Raw genomic sequence first — 20,262 nt, forward strand, 5'->3', positions numbered from 1 at the left:
ACTCCCAGCTTCTCCCTTTCGAAGACCTCCATCACCATACGGCACTATACATTTTTATGCTAAAATGCCCCTTTTCAACACTTCAACTATACAGAAGGTGAATTCAGTAGGAACTGGATGGTGTCGCTTTCCTGGATTTGAAGTGAAAGTTGAAGAATCAGGAAAAGAACAAGGATAAGACACATATGTGTGCCCAGCACTGAAATGTACCTGACAGACCAATTTTCCTACCTATTGCAGTGATACTTCTTATTGCAGTGAACTTCTGACTGCTCTTATAGAAATACACATAGTATTGGGACAAGTTTAACAGCAGAGACATTTTGTTTAGATGTGACTTGGCTAAAGACTTTGAGAAAACATTTAGGTATTTGGCATAAAGAAAAGGGGACGAGGGGCTGAGATTTATCAGAAATAAACACTGAGTCAACCCAGATTCATTATTTGCCGTCACGGTTCAAGGCCAGCAGAATGCACCAGGCACACAAGGGGCATGCCGGCCCGAGGCTGCTGAAAGCTAATATTGTGCAATATTTCTGCAGATGTGGAATAGCAAACTATCCCGAAAGCCAGTCCTCAGTTCAGCAGAGATCAAAATCAGCAGTGAAAATGAGCACAGAGAGCATCAGAAGGCAATATATAGTTCCACTCGTCCCCAAAATACCTAAACATTTATGCCCTTCGTTTTGTTCACTTCCCGATCTTTGGCTTCTGACTGCCACCAAGTGCATTCTGGTTTGCTTCTGGGCTCCTGTTTGGAGAGGATCTCAATACTTTCCAGAATAAAAAGCCCCCAAATACTCAGTGTCATCAAGGGAACAATTTATTCCAGTATCTGCTCCTTACAGACAGTGCAGATGTGCCAGGTTTGGCTCTGCTTTATAAATACCAGGGAAACAGGTTTTTCTTCTCCAAAGGGAGCTAACTTTGTAAAGCATCAACTGCTGTGGTCACCGCATCTCATGCCTGGCAGGAGTCAAAGGCAGTATAGAATATAGAATAGTTAGGGTTGGAAAGGACCTCAAGATCATCTAGTTCCAACCCCCTATCTTGACTTATTTCTAGACTAATGCTCTATGCTTGACATTTGCATCAGCCTGAAGTGGCAGTCCAGTGTAATAATGAACTCAAAGCCTTCTGTTGTGACAGTTCAACGCCTGATCATCTGTGGAGTTACCTTATGTCTGACAGCAGCCTCTTCTAGAAGCTGCAGGTGAAAATACAAGAAGCGCACAGCAAATGCTCATGAGATAATTTATGTATAGGAAAAACTTCAACTCCTTTTACAGGTGGGAGTTTCTTGCACAGATTGGTAGGAGTTTGTATCCCCCCTGAAAAGGAATGTATTGGCTCTTACCTGCTGAGTATGTTCTCAATAGGTAACGGATATGCCTTTTTGAGACAGTTTCACATGTTTCTCCTGATGGGAGAGGACATGAGAACAAAACACCCTCTGACAGAAGTTAACCACCTATTTTAGCATTCACCTGGAAATCTCCAAGATACTGAGAGTGAGGCGGGTTTAAAGAAGGGATGAAACAAGATGCCTGAATAAATCTGTGATGGTAGAAACACTTACAGGAGTCACAGAAAATAAATAGGAACCAAACTCTTTAGTTCTTCAGATTTTTCAATATCAAAGATTAAGACTGAAGGCTTGTTCATACTTTGTAGAAGATAGTTTGTATGCAGCTTCTTCAAGCAGTTTGTTTTAAATTCAGAGCTCTGTGTTGGGACACTTTATTTATGGTTGCAGAATCAAGATAGGTCTTGGCAATGCCTTCTCCTGCAAATGACAAATATTTGTAAAATGGTTTGAATTGTATACACAGAGATACTGGATTAATAGACACAAGACAGCAGAAGCTGAGCTTTTCCAGCAGTGTCTATACAGTAGTTTTGTGCTGCAACTCTGTGATGCACGGCCTTGCTTCAGAATTTACTGTTCCAGGCTTCTGCTCCAAACAGGGCTGTAAATTACCATTTCAATGGCTTAGCTTTAATTAACCATTTTCCCAAGGAAGATTCCAAATTGTAAAACTGGAGGCCATGGATATAAATTTCCAGGGTTTGCAATAGTATATAACTCTCTGCCTATTTTATGGGGGTTTATTATGTTTTTTAACTTTCCCTAATCCCATCTAAATGATGATTTTTTTTTTCCACCCCTAACTCTTAAGTGACTTTCTAAAACCTGTATAATGCCCAATATGTTTTGTTCCCATTTGAGGGTTTACCTTATTTCAGACAAAAAAAAAAACCCAACCAATTTCAGTGAAGCTGAAATGTATGGTTTTAGTTTCAGGGCTACCTCTCTCTAACATAAAACTACTAGCTTTTATTGAAATATATACGATTCTACCATAAACGCCCCCTTTATAGAATGCACCTGGTGAATATAATGGAAAACATATTTGTTTCTTAGAAGAAACTGAGCAACTGTTCTGTAATAACATAGTCTATTTGATATTTAAAAGGTCATAATTTTACACAAAGAGAAGAAAAATGCAGGCACAGTAAAAGGCAACGTTAAAAAATGTATCTGCACATCTTACACATCTGCTTTTGTATTGCGCCAGTAAAAGCATCTGACTTGCATACAGCATTCTTTAGTAACAGAGAGACTGAAATAATGTCTCTGTTCCTCAGTGGACCTCAGAGTTAGCATTTCCCAGTCCATAACAATTTAACCTCACAGTCCCTTGGGAGATAAGAATACGGTTCCCATTTTTCTAGGCGGGAGAACTGAGGTGCAGGATGAATAAACACATTTCCAAATGCCACACAGGAAGCCCGCAAGAGAGCTGGAGCAAACCCAGGTTTGCCAAGTGCAAGATCAAGTTCAAAGAGCGTCGTCTGAGTGTTTCCACGTAACATAGTATTAGGACCTCCAGTAGACCGTGTGCTACCTGACAGCACAAGGTCATGAAGAGCTTCACAGGTGAATACAAACCTACTTTACATACAAAGTGAGGTCCATGGGATGTAAAGTCTCCTGTGGTCCTGGGAGCAAGTCCTGACAGTGGGTATGCAGCACCAGCAGGATGAGCTAGGTCTTCTGCATTCCTAGAGCAGGTCTGAAGGGTCACCCCTACTTCCAGTCAAAACATATGGGGGGATCACAACAGCCTTTGAGATTTTCCACATCTAATTTACACTTAAAGAAATACAGATTTTATATACATTACATGTATGACAGCTCTTAGTGCATGACATGCAGCCTGGCTCGGTTGCTTCCTTTTAGATTCTCCTTTTTTCAAGACCAATAATAATGAGATAAATAAGACCAATGGTGAAAATTCCACTGATGAGCTCAGACTTGCTCTTAAGGCATAAAGGATAACTTATACCAGATACAAATTAAGGGTTTCAGGAGCCACAGCACTTAGTATTGAGAATCCTGTGGGAAGGTGGAACCCAGGAATCCTCACACCTGGGTCTGGACAGTCACATTTACTCCCCGTTTTGTACCCAGCAAACCTGTTTTTTGAAGGCAAAGACATTACTTCAAGAGATGGGGCTAAAGTTTTTTCCCAACCCAAAACTTCAATGAAGGAGACGTCTAAATACATTGAAAATATATCATGATACCTTGACAAGCAAGAGCAAATGGAGGAATCCTCTGAGGATGGGGAAATTTGAATGTAGCCTTCCCTCACGCTACCAGACTGCCCTACCCTGTTGGCGTTGAGGGAAGCAGAAGGTGCTGCTATGCTCTTGGAGGAGACAGGTACCCTTCATGTTCTCAGCACATTTAGCATTTAAATTAACTTTCAAGTGTTTTCATCAGCTTAATAACCCTAGATTATTGATGTAAAGAATGAACACAAAATTCCTATGTACACTTATGTGTATGGAAGGAAGGAAGGAAGGAAGAAAGGAAAGAGGGAAGGAAGCAAGGAAAGGTAAATGGATGTACGTGTGTTTTCTAATCTGTTTTTAGCATCCTCAGAGTTGTTCATACCAGCAATAGCAAACACTGCTTTCTTTGGACTACTGACTGCAGGTGATCTGGATGCATGAGCAGAAAGATATTTTCTTTCCTGTTTTGCTCTCCTTTTTGAACTCTTTTGGCGATTGCTTTCATCCAAGTTTCAAAATTTTGGTTCCTTTCCTTTACAAAACTTCCACATTTGTAAAATAAGATTAAATTCTGCTCTTTCTCTAAAAGTCCTTTCATATAGCAATGGCAGGCAAATATGAAAAAACAGTGTGTGCTAGCACTGGAAGCAGGATGAGATTGTCAGAGTTGGACTCCAGGGTTCAATATTTCAGTGTTCAACACTGTTGCTGTGTAAACCACTCAACAACTTTGTGCCTCGTTGTAGTTCTCCGTGAATTCATGCATAAAATGCTATTATTCCTTTCCCTCTCTCTTTTTTTTCAACTGAACTTTGGCTGTGCTTTGCATCACACCAAACACAATTCCTGCTCACAGGAAATACAATCTGGCAAGCAGTATTGTTCATTTAGTTTGTCTAGCCTTGGGTGTGCAGGTGATACAGTCTAGGGCAAGTACTGCATCTTCCTGTTTCTTCTTTAAAGAGCACATTTCAGGAAATGTAATATCACCACTGCCATCACAGTCTGGACCTACATGAGGAATATGAACAACTCCTATTGCCATGGGACTTGGCTGTTCGTGCTGACCTCCTTGAGACAGCCTTAAGAGGTAAGGAAGCATTAACACCAGCACGTAAACATGGGGTCTGGGTTTTCTGAGGCTAAGGGACTTGGCGAAGGTTACCTGGAAAGCCTGTAGCAGAGCAGAGATTTAAACCCTCAAGTGTAGGATGCCTTCTTCACTTCCCTTGGCTGCAGGAGCTGTATACTGTATCGGAGGAGGCTGAATTGAAGACAGTAGCCTGTTCACGGCACTGAGATGTCAGATTTGCTACAAGACCTGGAAAGGCTTCAGGGCCAACAGCAGCGCTGCAAAATGAGAGCAGAGGTGAATGTCCCCTGAGAAAGCACCGTGGCAGAGTGTTATCTGGGAGAGGATGGCTCTTACTCATGGGATACAGGTTACGTGTGGCACTACCAGCTTGTTGCAGTCTCGAACTGGGAGAATTTCCTCTCCCTTATCCCATTTAGTAGTATTGATGAACTTGGGTTAACAAGGAAGAAACTGGTCCTCCTTTTTTGCTTTGTTTTAGTAACTTAAGCTTCAAGGAGTTTTTGGCTTCATTGCCTTTGACTCCAGAATTACAATAAGCAAGAGTTTGCAATGGTGCATCAAATATGCTGGGGTTGTTTACAGCTTATACAGCAAAAAATGCTTGCCTTCAATTGAGACACTTCCTTTTCCTAAAGAAAATAAACAACTCCAGAGCCGAGCTCCCCAGTAAATGGTGTCCCCAGAAGCTGAGGGTTTCATGGAGAAAAGCCTGATGGGGCCCCCGAGTCCCTTGCCCAGGGCTGCCTGCCCAGGGGCAGCTGCAGCAGCCAGGCTGCCTGGTACTGTGGTCTCTCTGGGGGATGGATCCCCCTGCTCAGGTCCTGGCCCAGTGGGCTCTTCCCTCCAGCTGCTTTTCGTTTTCCTTCCCTCTCACTAGCGGATTTATCTCCCTCCCCTCCGTATCTTTGCCCCTTCCTTTGTTTTTCCTTTCAGCTAATCCCTTCCTGCTTTTCCCCCGGCCCCTTCTGTGTTACATATACACACACACTTTTCTATCCAGGGAAGTTAATTTAGATTAAGGGAAGGGGCGGATTTAAGAAAGAATAGCTCTCCCTGAAAAACTCCACGTAGAGGTGCCCTAATTCTGGAATAAAGGCATTTTCCAATGAACACGATCCTTTGTATATAGCAAATTAAACCAATTCAGTTTGAAATCCTTCTGCTAGGGTTGCAAGTGCTCATCTGATTATGCCCAGATTTAATTGGGAACATCTCCTCATGCCAAATTTGCCATAAAGACAAGATCCTGTTCCACTCCCAGGCGTCCACGGATACCCCTCCTAAACCATTCAAAGAAAGCAATACATCTGCCACCCAACCAACCATGAAGAAATCAGGGAGCTAACATAATATTTGCAAGCCAAACTCTGCTCACTTTTCTGCAGTACTTGTCTGTTTAGACTGCAAACTCCAGGGTGAGAAAACTTTCTCCCTGTTTTTTTATGTGGTGCCTGGCACAGAGAGATCCCAGCCTTCATTGTATGGTCATGGCACAGCAAACAAAGGAATCAGCAGAAAGGATTGTGCTTTCACAAGTGCCTCCCGGTCCCAGGCAAACTTAACTCCCTTTGACATCTGCAGGGCAGCAGTTTTCACCCCACCTGAATTTGGGAACCAACTTATCTGGATGCTTTCTGGAGGTGTCCTCTGCAGAAATCTGGGAGAAATGGCTCCTTGGGAGAAATGAGAGCAGAAGCCATAACCTGACCCATGGTAAAGCTTTTCCCCAGTAAATTCGTGAGCCACAGGACTCAGTAAATTACTTTACTGCCTCAGTAAAGTGCCTCAGGCTGGATTTCTGAACACATTCACATTCACTTTCCTCCAACATAGAGGAAATGTTATGAAGAGCAATGAAAACAGGGGGAAAGAGAGGGAAAAGGGGTAGAGAAGGGGTGGGAAGAGAATGTGCCAAGAATTTGCATGGAGCAAAGGTGGGGAGAAGCATGGAAGCCTAGCTGAGTGAAGATACAGCTAAACTGGGTAAGTCTGTAGGCACTGAAGAGCCCTGTGGCTGCTCAGTGCCTCACAAAGTGCCCACTCCAAGTTTACGGTAGTGATGGGATGCAGACTTTGTTTTTTTTTTACTCCAAAACTAGACCTTTGTGTTGCATACAAGCAGAAAACTTCTGTGCAACACAGGTACTACTGCAGAGAACTCCCAGTCCCAGCATTATTTATGTCTTATGCAGATCTTGGTTTTATTAAATGTGTGAAGCATTTGGAGATTCTAGGTGGATGGCTGCTGCTTCAATGGACTAGAGCTGCCCGGTTTTCCAGACATTGCTGGTTTTCCAGTTGTCCTGGTTCTGCTGGCCGTGTATTTTGACTGAGGAGGCATTCCTGTAAAATGGGTGCTGGATTACAAAATGAAGCGAAGCTCCCCATGAAGTCTTCCACAGCCACCCATCAGTGTGCTCCTTGCACTGAGACAACATGCGTGCATCAAGGCCAGAGTTAACAGACGTGAATTGGAGGCATGGCTCACCTCGCAGGTAGTGGTGACTGTGTCCATGGGTGTCTGACAGCTTTGAAAGACAATCCAAAGTATGAGCTCAGCCTTAAGGTGATAGCATTGGAAGAACTCTTTGGTTTTTGCAGCAATCTGCCATAATGATCCCTGACATGAAGATTTCCAGTTAACAGAGTTTTGTTTGTGTATCCGTTTGCCTATCTGTGGACGACATTTGCTACTTCCTACATAGGAAACACCCCTCACAAGCAGCCGCATGTTTTCCTACCTCTGTAAATCTGTTTTCTGTACTTTTGCTTGCTGTGCGTTACAGCCTGCTTCACAGTTACCCTGCAGTGCTCACAAGAACACTACTAGTCCTGAAAAGCTGGCTGGAAAGCTGGCCAGACCTCTCTTTACCATTGGAAAATGCACTGAAGTTCCAGATTTAATGGGAGAGACAGGAAATGACCTGCAGCATCAACAACCATTGACATTAATTTCAGCTGAAAGGAGACACCAGCAGCTGAATACCCGCGCAAGCTCATTTCCTCTCCTCCAGCTGTCGCAGGCTCCAGTTCAGCTGAAGCAGAGTTCATGGCTGTGGTGAGACAAGTTGGTCACATCTTTGCTTGTAAAGTAAACAGGAGCACAGCATGATCTACGCTTGTGTCCTTGCCCACTTTATTGTTTGGCCCAAGCACGGTGGCTGGCGCCAGGGAGAGGAGGTCAGCTCGGTTTCTCAAGGGTTTCTTGGTAATGGGGGCTCCTCAGCAGTCCAAGTGACCATGCTTGGTGGCCCCAGAGGTCCCACCCTGACTGCATGTCCCTCTTATCTCCCTTGCATTCATCTTTTTGCTCTCTGAACCACCACAGTCTCGTACAGCACATTAAGCCAGGGGTGCCCATGAGCTAGTGGACAAGTTTACAGGTTGATGGCCCCAAGTGACATTCTGATCTCAGAGACTCAGAGCTCAGTCCTAAAAGGCAGTGGATTTTCATTGTACAACAGAGGCAAAATCAGCATTTTCCTGAAAACCAAAAAACCCCCATGTAAGCACAACATGTTTAGGAACAGGACTGTGGCTGCCACAACTAAGAAGCTGTATGCTGTCTCCTACAGTTATTACTTGCTACTGTTAAGACAGAGAAATTTGTGTGCAATTGAGATGCAATTGTGAATAGCGTCCTGTTTTATTGCAGGTGCTAAACAGCCAGCTGAATACTGCTATTACCAGTCCAACATTGCTAAGAATTGAGGCATTGAGACCCAGGCAGGCTACTTGACCATCCTCTCATTTTTTTCTTTGAGGAGTTTTCACAAAAATAATGAACCTGGAAAAGGCAGGAACAGCAATCAATTGTTTTCCAGCTAAGCCATGAAGTGCACAAAATCCAGCAATACTTTCTCATATAATAGATACTGGGATCTCTTGTCCTTGGCCCAAGAGGAGCCTACAGGTGTCTGCTGCTGGCTTTTCTCTTGGTCGAGGCTTTCCTAAAACTTCCACAGATGTTTGCCTTGGGGTTGAAGCCTCTTCTTAAGGAGCTCGGTGCAAGCAGCTCTCACAGCACTTTGCCAGCATGGGCTGCTCTGCCGAGCTGACTGAAAGTTTCTCTAGATATTTTTCTTATTTGGAGGGTGATTTTCTCAGTAATTAAAATATGTGACTGAACTTGTTTATGTTTATTGTGGAGGGGGATAAAGCCATCTATGCAATTTCTCCTGTTCTGTTACATATATGTACCAAACAGGAGCTTTGGAAAATCCCACCCTGAAACCAGAGATATAAAGTTAGCAGTTAATCAATCCCAAGGGACTAATCTTCAGCCATTGTCAATCGACATCACTTTGACATGTGCTGGCTCGGGATCTGGCTCCATGGTGGGGGATTGCTGGGCAGCCTGGGACCAGAAAAGGACCCAGAGATGAAGACACCACTGCCATGGGGACTGTCTGAGCTGCTGTGGGTAACAGCAGGTCCCATTGTGGGTCTGGAGCTGGTGGAAATCAGGTTTCTTCTTATTTACATATTAATATTAATTTTAACATTAAAATTACAATGCTGCTTCTGCTTTGGGTGTCAGAGTCTGCTTCATGTCCCTGGAACAGCTCAGCAGTTTCTGGGGTTGCCTTCCCTTTTGCCATCCCCATCAGCAGCGTGTGTTTTCTGTTGGGAAAGAGAAAGAAATGAAAGAGGTTGGTCTGGGGGTGGAAGAGGTCACTCATTTAAGGCTTGTTCTTAATCCCTTTTCTGCTGCAGACTTCCTGTGTGTCTGTAAAAGCAGATCTAACCGAGGACCATGACACCTCTAATATCCTTTAGCAGATGATGTCTCAGCTGCCCCTTTATGAGACCTATTTTATCTCCTGTTCCTGCAGTGAAAAAGGCAATAGTAGAGGCATCCCACTTTTCTGCACGTTTTTTCCTCCCATATTTCAGGTAGAAAGGCATTAAAAAAAGCTTTGTTTTCCATGCAGTTTCACACTTTAAATTTCTTTCTTCTGGTTTTCTCAGTAGATTTAAATAAACAGCAGTTTTCTGTAAGGGTTTAGAAATCTTTTTCATCCCTTTTTCAACTGCAGATAGAGGAGGTTGAGGGAGTAATGAGCAGAAAAAAGGTAGCAATTAGAAAGGAAGGAAGGGAGAGAGGAAGGAAGGAAATGAGAAAAGCAAGAAAATATTTAATTCAATTAAAAATGGCTGTTCAAAAAGTACGACTTTTTTGTAAAAAATTGAAAACAATTGAAATTATTTTTCTGCAAAATATTTCATTACTGGTGAATCACATCTGAAGTATTCTTGCAGTAATAACCATTTGTTTCCATCCTTATTTATTGCTGCGTTAAATAAAAGTGAGCTGAGACATGGGCGATCACTTTGATGGAAGGCATTTTCTGAAATCTGTGTGCTGCCTGAATTCCAGCCCAGCTCTGTTTCAGACTTAACCCAAATTGACTGAAACCTGCAAAGTGTTTGAATTTCACCCATCACTGCCGTTAATCCTTCCTTTCTTCTGCTCACAAAAGAATAAAGGTTTGGTCTGTGTCCCTGGGAGGCATCAGAAGGACAAACCCCCTCCTTATCCCAGTTTTAACTGGTTTTGAGGAGATTCAGCTCCCAGAATGCTCAGGTATTGCTGGCCGGACTTTCTACAGGACTCTGAGCACGCGAAGGTGCCTTCCATTCCAGCTACAGGCAGCATCTATGCTGCTAATAGCCTTTTTGACTGATTGATGGGATGCAGATGCTGGTCCTAAGCCTCTCCAATCCTGCATCCCAAGGCAGACCTGGCCTGTCTCCCACAGGGATGCTGTGGTATGAGCAGGGCCAGCACACAGTAATGTCCCCCGCTGTGCTCACCAGCCACTGGCAGCATCAGCTCTGCCCTATCCAGGGGAGGCATCTTTGTCTTCAATAGCCATTAATTGATTTTTCTTCCATGAATGTGCCTGGTAGCCCTATGGCAAAGAGTTCTTCCTTTTAACTACACACTGGGGAGAACTCTTCTTTGGGGTTTTTGAGGGCTTTTTTTCTAAACTTGCCACTAACGAGTTTCATCTGATGTCCCCTAGCTCTTCTAATAGAAGAGACAGTAGTCATCTTCTATTCATATTTTCCAGCCTACTGGAAATGATCTCTATCATATCCCCTTCAGCAGTGTCTTTCCCAGCCTGAAGAATCTGAATGCATTTAATTGCACTCCTAGTCTGAGAGCTGAATTAATCTGTTTAATTATCTGTTTAGTCTATTCTTAACCTATTGTTAGGGTTTGATGGCTGGGAGCCACCCTGGTGTCTGGTCTGTGCTAGATTGCTTTATAGGACTCACCAAGAAGGGGACGCTCTGGACATAGAGCCTGGATTTGTCCCATGACATTTTGGATGCCAAAGCTCACCCTGAACGAATGATGCCAGTCCCACATATTGATTTGAAAGGCAGTCTAAAATGGTTACTTTCCTCATACAGTCTAATAACAATAATGCCAAAAATGATGAATCTGCACTCAAGGACACCTCTGGCCCAGCAGAAGCACAATGAAAAGATGTTGCCCTGGGGCTGCAACAGAACAGGAGCAGAACCAAGCAGGACACACTTCCCTTCCTCTCTTGTCATCACCCTGTGGTCATTTTTACCCTTTTGTGTATCCCTGTAGGGCCAACATCCCATGATCTTACAGGTGACTCTCATGCTGGGGTGACCCTTCACTGGTGGGGTGCTATAAGCCTGCTAACAGTACACAGCACCAGACTACACTGCTACTTATTTGTTCTTTCCTAACTCTAATTAATTGAATCTCATTCATTTATAATCATATTAAGTGCCAAACAATAATAAACAGAGGAGTAAAGCCTTGCTGGAGCAGAAGGAGGAGGGCTCAGCATCCCATGGAAGCTTTGTGGGATCAAACCTCTAAGTGGTCGCGATTCAGCGATGATCCAGCTTATTCAATCTTCATCTTCCAGAAACAAATGCCTGCACATGTCTCTCATACACACCACCTCACCGGGCACCACAAATAACTGCTTATGCTTTCTTTTCATCTATACCAGATGGTGGCTGTGACACTGGAAGCCTGTCTTTTTTCCATGCCATCCTCACAGAACTTGACAGCGTGAAGAAGAAAGGTACCTCTACCTTGGACAGACCTACCAAACCCACCCTGAAGACCCCACACCCTGCTCCTGCTAATTGCACCAACATTGTCTTGCTGCATGAGCCATTCCAGCTCTCTGTTTTCTTTCAAAGTGTATTTGTTTTATATCTGACATGTTTATATATGTTAACTGTTTGCTATAGATATCTGTCAGCTTCAACTGGCAAAAACCCCCGAAAAGCAAGAAGAAAAAGAGAGGTTGGCTCTGTGCCAGAGGTATGTTTCTTAAAAGCACTTTGCTTTTTGTCACATGGTTTTGCACAGAAAGAGAAACGAGGAGAGGGAGGGTGGACTGGCAAGGGATATTACGCTTTAAATGCTGTGAAAGAATTTCATACGAGAATGTACTCTACTTTTCAGATACTAGCCTAAGAGCCATAAAAAGTTATTTTATAGTCCTAGAAATGATACACAAACATCGGTATACTGTTTGTCATAAAAACTGCCCTAAAGAGGGAATCGCGCATTATGCTTTTCCAAATATGACATTTATGAGCTGCCTTTGATTGTTACCAGAATGTTTCTTAATGAAGTAGAAAATGTGTGTCTGTGTGTACATGTGTGCGTGTGGCTGCGTGTGCGTATGCATTTGTGTGTGTGTGCAATAAAGGTATGTGTCACTGGGAAAGAGACATCTTCCAAAATATGTTCTTTATTCAGCCCAGAGGTTTTCAACTTTCTCTCTTTCAAAGAAGAAAGACCGCAACCCCTCCTGCCAAGGAGAAAAAAGGCAGAAATGGCCATGTCTTCATATCTAGGGAGAAATTAACATGATTTCCTAGGTTTTTTTCCTTCCTTGCTTTCCTTTCAAGTAAGAATATGGGCTGGTACTGTGCACTATCCTCTTCCCTTTGAGACAGCTGCACCACTTGAGGATGAAGGTGGAGAGACGTGAATCTGTCCCCATGCCAAAGACGTTAGCTCAGGTTTCTTTTATAATAATGTTTATAAAGGGCTTAGATTGGAATTACATGATGCTTATGCCTTCTGCTAATCCGTACCCACAGTGCCTAATCACTCATAGTGATGGGATTCATTGCCTCCTTGGCATTTCTTGCTTTGTGAGGTGAACGGGCTTGTTGGGATGACACACTTTTTTCTATTGGACCATTTCATCACCCTCCCTTCCCAAAAGCTGGCTGGGGAGTCCGATGGTGACTCATCCTACACATCCCTGCTTTTAAAAATGCCTGAAGTTTTCCCAAACGGGCAACTTTGTCTCTATGAGACTTGGGATGCTCATTTGCTGGAGCAGCCTGGTTTTCAGGTCTGTTTTATTTTACTGCATGGGACTGCTCCTCACAGGACAGAAAGCCACCAACGTCTTGCAGGCAGACTCAGTCTCCTTTCATTTATGGCTAGGGCAGGGCTGAGTCCAAGCTAATAACCCAAAATGAGACACAAATTATTGCTGTTTCAGTGCAGAACCATATTCATGTAGCTTTGAAGCATCTGACCCATTAACAGTGGGTGTTTGAGCTGAAATTAGACCTGTTTGAAAGAAATGATTGAAGACTTTGTGCCTGCAGTTATGAAATGAGGGGTCCAGACGCCTGGGTTTCTGTTTGTGCCTGTTACTTGCACCTCAGTGATTTATTACCAGAACTTGGGATACAGCCCATACTGGGCAACCCCTTCTTAGATCTTGGGTTACAGATAGCGAGGGAAGGCAGACAGACTGTTTGCAAGGAAATCAAAAGCACTTTGTGTCTTAACTGCTGCCTGAATCATCTCACAAAACGAATATGGTACAGCAAACTGCTACCCTGCAGACAAATTTCATACAAAATGACTGCATAAAGCACCAGTGTTTATACATGAGGCTGATGTTGGTTGAAGGGCTGTTTGAAATGCCTGTGGCTAGTTATGTAATTATTTGAGAACGGTAGAGCACAATAAGGGAATATAAACAGTGAAGAAGACAATATGATTTCACTGGATGCTTACGTGAATCTGTCATCTTTGTTACAAATGTCTCTCTTCAAATATAAACTGTGCAATCTGTGGCCGAGAAATCATAGGTGTCCAGTTTCATTTGATGGGGAAAAAAGAAGATGGATGGGCGGTGTGAGAATAACTATCTTACATGTGGAAGGACTGTTGGGCATTTGGTGTTTGGCTGCTGCAACATCAGCTCTTTGGGCAATGTCTTGATGCTCAGTTGATTGGGTACCAGGTTTGAATCTGTCTCTGCACAGCTAGTTTATCCTCACATATAAGATGAGCTCTACAGAAACGTATGGAAATAATTGGTATATGAGAAAGAAAGAGCTAGTAGTGGACCTGTGGAGGTAATGGATGGGTGAACCATGTGGACTTCATAAACTTCACAATATCATCAAGAATGAAAAACAGGCGATGCATCTTTATGGGTAACTGGTGACAGGTCTGTGCTAGCAATTTCTGTGACAAGTAGGTTGTTTTTTCCATTTAATGTGATATCAACCAGAATGGCAGAAATTATTATGTGGAATCTTTTGGAAAGATAATAACTAAGAAAGATAATCCTGCGGTTAGTGAATCTGACTGCCTTCCCAGAGAGGTTTTCTTTTCAACCAGACATATTTCTGATAAAACACCCACTCTCTCACTGGTTTATTTCTCCATTAGTAAAATCAGGATATATACTAAAACCGTGTTTTTTCTTACTGTTTTCTATTCAGACTGAAAGTTCTTCAGGGAGAAGCTTTGTGCTTTTGCAGCACCTGATACATGGGGTCGTGTTTCACAAGAAGCCTCTGTGCTCAAAAGATAATAAATATACGTCACAATTTCTTCTGCCTCTTCTCTAGCTGAAATCATGTTTTTTATGCAAAAAAAAAAAAAAAAAAAGTAATTCAACAGCAAAAAAACTTTGGTTTTGTTTTTTTTGTCTTTCTTTTTGTCTGCATGATATGCTATGTATGAATGGAAGCCTGCCAGTCAACACAGCAAAGGGATATGGTTTAAATAATTATTCCAGTAGCATAGCTTCTCCTTTCTCCAAAATCAAGCACGTTATAATCCAGCAATGGTGTAATTCCTAGCAGGTTTGAAAGTATGTGAGAGCTGACATATACCACTGAGTGCAAATAAGGCATAGTCAGGGGCTCTGCCTGGAAAAAATAACTTAGGATTGGTATTTTCTGGACCAGGGCTTGCATTTGTCAGTGAGCTTATCTGTCTTAAACAACAAATGAAGCAGAACAGTTGAAAGAATAAAAAACCAAGGAAGGAAAAACAGGCGGTTTCAAGACTGATAAAGTAATTTCTTTCTTTCTTTTTCAAGCTGATGGCATCTGTTAAAGTGAAAGGTGAGGCTAGGAGTCAGACTCCCAACACACTTTGCCCGTGGATGGTTTGTTAGCACAGAAATTCAATGTCATGGTGACTGTACAGCATTAAGAACTGTAGCATTTATAGAATCATAGAATCGCAGAATAGTTAGGGTTGGAAAAGATCTTGAGATCATCCAGTTCCAACCCCCTGCCATGGGCTGGGATGCCTAAACTTAGACCATGATGCCTAAGGCTCTGTCTAACCTGGCCTTGAACACTGCCAAGGATGAAGCATTTACCACTTTTTTGGGCAGCTCATTCCAGTGCTTCATCACCCTCAAGGTAAAGAACTGCTTCCCTTTATCTAACCTGAACTTCCCCTGTTAAGGTTTGAACTCATTACCCCTTGTCCTATTGCTACAGTCGCTGATGAAGAGTGCCTCTCCAGCATCCCTTGTAGCCCCTGGAAGGCTGCTATGAGGTCTCCATGCAGCCTTCCCTTGTCCAGGCTGAACAGCCTCAACTTTCTCAACCTGTCTTCATACACAAGGTGCTGCAGTCCCCTGATCATCCTGTTGGCCTCCTCTGGACTTCTTCCAACAGCTACATGTCCTCCTTATTCCTGAGAAAAATCACAGCAGGTATCCCACTAGGAGAAAACATCCAGAGTAAGAACCAGTTTGTCTTGTGTCCAGAGCTAAAGGCATCCAGGTTTCTATACATATCGCTAAGCTGCCATTAGCAGAGTGGTAACAGCCACCTGACATCCAGTGGCAATATTGAGGCTGTCTTCGCAGTCTGCACCACAAAGTCAATCTCAGAGCCTTCCCAGGCAAAAATGGTTTTGACATAACTTCACTGAATGAAGAAATTCAGAAGGTTTTGTTTTCACTCCAAGGCAGATCCAAAACACATTTTTAAACCTTGGAAGCTGTTGGAAAATGGATTCATTGCCTTCCTGCCAGCTCCAGTCAGCTGGTTGGGCTGCAGATTAGAACAAAGAGTTGAGGAGCTGTAAAACACCCAAATTGGAGGAGAGCACGATTTTAGTTGCAGTGACCCAAACTTCTGAAACTCTTCTTGAAACGAAAACCCACTTGGGACTGTTCTCAATTAATGGGACATTTGTGAGTGCAACCACACATGGACAAGTTGGGGCTAGCCCTAGTTTGTGCTACAATGGGGCAGCTGCTTTGAATTCAGTTACATGAAAGTGGCTGAAGGCAGAACTGGTCCTGCTGATGTTGGAAATGCAAAGATCCTACTACTCACTCAGCACAAAGCCACAGATGCTGCTGCAAGTCATTCTGGAAGCCCAAGGAGTGATGTTTGGCCCTAAAGGAGCCTTTGTCCTGTGCCTGTGCCAGGGCATGAGAATGCAGTCTGCCCTTTGCAGGATAATCCATTGCACCAGAACAACCACTTCTGGCCTCTTCCTGCATTCCCAGGAGGATGGCTTCAGACTGACATCTAGGAATATTCTCTCCTCATGAGATTTTCTGAGGAATGAGGCACTGGCACAGGTTGCCCAGAAAAGTGGTGAATGCTCCATCCCTGGCAGTGTTCAAGGCCAGATAGGACAGAGCCTTGGGCAACCTGGTGTAGTGTAAGGCATCCTTGCCCATGGCAGGGGGCTGGAACTGGATTATCTTAAGATCCTTTCCAACCAAAACCAAAGATTCTACGATTCTATGATCTTCATCTGTTAATCAGCTCGGTCCAGAGATGCCCTTTGCCAGCCTTTGGCTTTCAGTGATGCTGAGGTTTTCCACCACCATTCAGACTGAGAATTGAAATATAGGGAAGAAATGCCCCCCATCACCCTTACAGTAGTTTTAATATTCTGGGATCTCAGTAGATTTCTCAAGGCTTTAAACCGGGATTATTGAAAGCTATGTAAATCCCCGAGAACAGAGCTGATGATTCTGCTGGCCTGGGGAGCGTTGCACTTATTTTAACACAGGTTCCTAAAACAAAGACAGCCATATGCCTAGAGCTGAATGAGGCTGTTGTTACCCAAAATGAGACCTTACTTCCAAGGCTTTCACCATGTTTTCTTAAATTTTTGAAGGACAAAACCCAGCTATTTTAATGAACCTAACTCAATAATTCCTAATCCTAAAGTTAAACACTAGCAGCGAGGCTCAAAAACTGGCCTCCCAAGTTTCAAAACACAAGTCATGACCAGAACCCATTGGTAAACATTCCTGAAAATAACTTTTGTTTTGTTTTCCCCCTCATGCTCTGCTGAACCTTGGAAAAACTAACTCACTCCTAATATTAATCCTAGTATAAACAGATTAGAAGCTCCCCTTCCCCCTGCCATGTGAAAAATAATGTATGGGAAAAGACTTCACATCAACGAAACCTGAACATTTGTCTATTTCACGGATTCCTTAAAAACAAATTTTCTTATTGTCTTAATTTGAAGCCTGAGTCAAAAGTTTCACAGGTTATGAGAAAGGTGATTTTTTAGTTTTGCATCCTTTTGATTTACAGAATTTGTGACTTTATCACAAATAGCAAGTTCAGCCCTTTTCCTCCCAAAATGGTGGGGTGCCAAGCATCCAGCCACAGCTATCTCCCCAGTTCTTTAGCAGTAACAGTGTATGATCACAGCCCATTAAGAGTATGCTGAATGAATGCTAGGGAAGAGTGGTTTCAGCCAGGCATTTTAGCTATAGTTTCATTCCTCGTAATTCATTAACTTCAAGATGTTATTTTAGTAGCAACACTACTCGGCAACACTTATGACAATGGAAAGAGACAGCATTCATCCTTGCAGACCTTGTACCCAAATTCTGATGTTATACAAGAAGCCCCTTCCTATTCAAGTGCAGTGCGACTCCTCTGGCCTTTAATGCATAGCATTCTTATGTCTTAGGCTTGGTACATTTACCCGAGGTGTAAGGTGAGGTACAGTCCAGGGAAATAAAAAAACCCCAGCTTTATTACATTGAAAATACTGGCAGAGAGAGTTTCCAAGAAGCTGAAGTTGTTGGAGAGAGCACTGATTTGTCTATGTTGATCAGATTCCCCTCAAGTTAGCTAATGTGCCTCCCTGTATCGCACATGACTGTTACAAATCTCAGATAACAGCATGTGCTCCAGATTTACAGCCAAAAATGGACATCTTGGGGTATGAAGAACTGCAGTTTATGAACATTTGGTTTTATGTTGGGTCAGACAGAGTTAAAAACAATCTTGGAGCATAGATTGGGCCATCTGTTGTCAAGGGAATGGCTGATCAGAAAGTGTTTGTACTTTAACACTTCAGGCTCAACTCCTACAAATGCCAAAGCTTAGAAGTGACTTTATTTGTGCATGTGAAGATGTTGTTCACAGATATAAACTTTGGAAGTTGGATGTCTTTGAATTAGGAAGGTGGCTAGGCAAGGCAAGGACCGAGGCAGGGAAAAAGAAGGAAAGAATGAAGGAAAAAGAAAAAAGAGAAAGAAAATCAAAAGAAAAAAAGATGGATAGAAAGAAGGACGGATGGAAAGATAATCTGTTATAGGGGAAAATGCTGCCAAGGTGTTAGAAGTTTTGACAGATTCTGGGAGGTGCCAGACCATCCCCCAGGCCAATATTCATGGGTGTCACCTCCTGAATCCATGTGCTGAGCACAATGACACCATTTGCAGAAGAACAACTCAATGTGTGTGTGCATGTTGCGATCTGACAGGGATTACTCACTTCCTGAGTGCATTAAATGTAGTTTCTTCAGAGTTATGGCATTAAGTGTAAAATCTTCTAGCACACAACAGCCTCTGAGGGAGGGGTAGTAACTCTGTGCTGTCCTGTAACGCTTGCAGCTCGAGCAGCTTAAAATGCTTTTGAAAAGAAGGTGAGGTTTGTTATGCCAATAAGGTTATGGGGTGGTAGCAGAGAATAAATATCTAATTTAAAGAAATGTCCCAACACAAGTACCATGAATATTCCTGTGAGTGGATTTTCATAGCAGTCTTTCTGCTGGAGAACCAAGAAACAGCCTTGAAAAATGGCCTGACTCTGACTTCCCCCATGGGATTTGTTTCCTTTTTACTGTGCAATCCAGGGCAGTATCGTGCTCATCAGGAACATGTGCTTAAGTTTCTTAATGTGTTTATCATCATACTAAGCTGAGATGGTTCTAACCACACTTGTGCTCTGATGCTGACAAGGACTGGCACACAATTTTGCATAGTTTTACCCTTGTTAAATATTATGGACCACTGAACAGCCTAAGGTTTCCTTCTCCATGTAATGCTGCCAAGTTTAGAATCATTGCACACAGTAATGACTGATGAAATTACTATTCAGCATCAATAAATTATAGCAGAACAAACAACATTATTAACCACATACTAATCCACTACGTGTCACTTTTACAAATTCTCCACAGAGGAAACCACAACTGTATTGCCTGTATCATTAGATGTACACAAGTCACTTTGACATGATACGTGGTATAATCCAGAGCTGGGAGATGCTGCTTCTGGTTGTGGTACCAGCCCAAGACCATTGTTTCAGATGCAGCGTCAATAATTTCTCCTCGCTTTCACACTTGAGTGGAAAGTAGCTCCCCCTGTTTAACTGAATCCCAGCCTGGGCCTTTCATTCCAATGGAAGCGCTGGATCATGCTCTAAAAGGTACTACTATTTATCATTCATTGAATAAAATCCCATTTTTACAGAATATAGGAAGAAACCACTGCAAAAACCATCAGGAGATGGTGCCTTCCTCAACTATTTGTGTCTACTTGGCTTTAAACAAGGGCTCCTATTTTAATTTTTCCAAGAGGTCTTGCAGGACCTGTTTTCAAGGTTAATATGAGTCTTCTGCTACAATTTTGTGGACTGTTTCTAGAGGACCAATGGTATTTGTCTAAACCCTGAAGGAAAACAGTCAGTGATGAGTCATTACTACTCTTCATTATTTGCTCCTTAATTAAAAGGAGTTAGAAACCTGCTTTAGTCTCTTGGAATACGTAAAGTAGTGGTCGAATGCCTGGCAGATAGAGATTTACACACAAAAGTGTGGTAAATGGTGTCAATTTTGAAGCAAAAAATTATTTAACAACTTCACTAAATTCCCTTTTCTATACACCATGAAAGAATGGTAGGTGGGAGCTGAGCGATGCTATGCTCACCCACAGGGAGAGAAAAACTTTGACAAATTGAAGAGATATTTATTACTTTAATCTCCTTTAAAGGTCTTTTAACCTCCATTTCTC

The 20,262-nt window shown here is 42.7% G+C and overlaps 1 long non-coding RNA gene across 1 annotated transcript; it reads left to right on the forward strand.

The window, feature by feature from the left end:
• The first annotated feature begins 4,468 nt into the window (after window positions 1-4,468).
• LOC136007431 (uncharacterized) lies at window positions 4,469-14,550 on the forward strand. Its single transcript, XR_010609697.1, has 4 exons — window positions 4,469-4,672; window positions 11,686-11,760; window positions 11,933-12,005; window positions 14,453-14,550. It is a non-coding gene; the product is annotated as an uncharacterized LOC136007431 (long non-coding RNA).
• Window positions 14,551-20,262: the final 5,712 nt, after the last annotated feature.

This window comes from Lathamus discolor, chromosome 1 (genome assembly GCF_037157495.1).
Source record: "Lathamus discolor isolate bLatDis1 chromosome 1, bLatDis1.hap1, whole genome shotgun sequence".
NCBI lineage: Eukaryota > Metazoa > Chordata > Aves > Psittaciformes > Psittacidae > Lathamus > Lathamus discolor.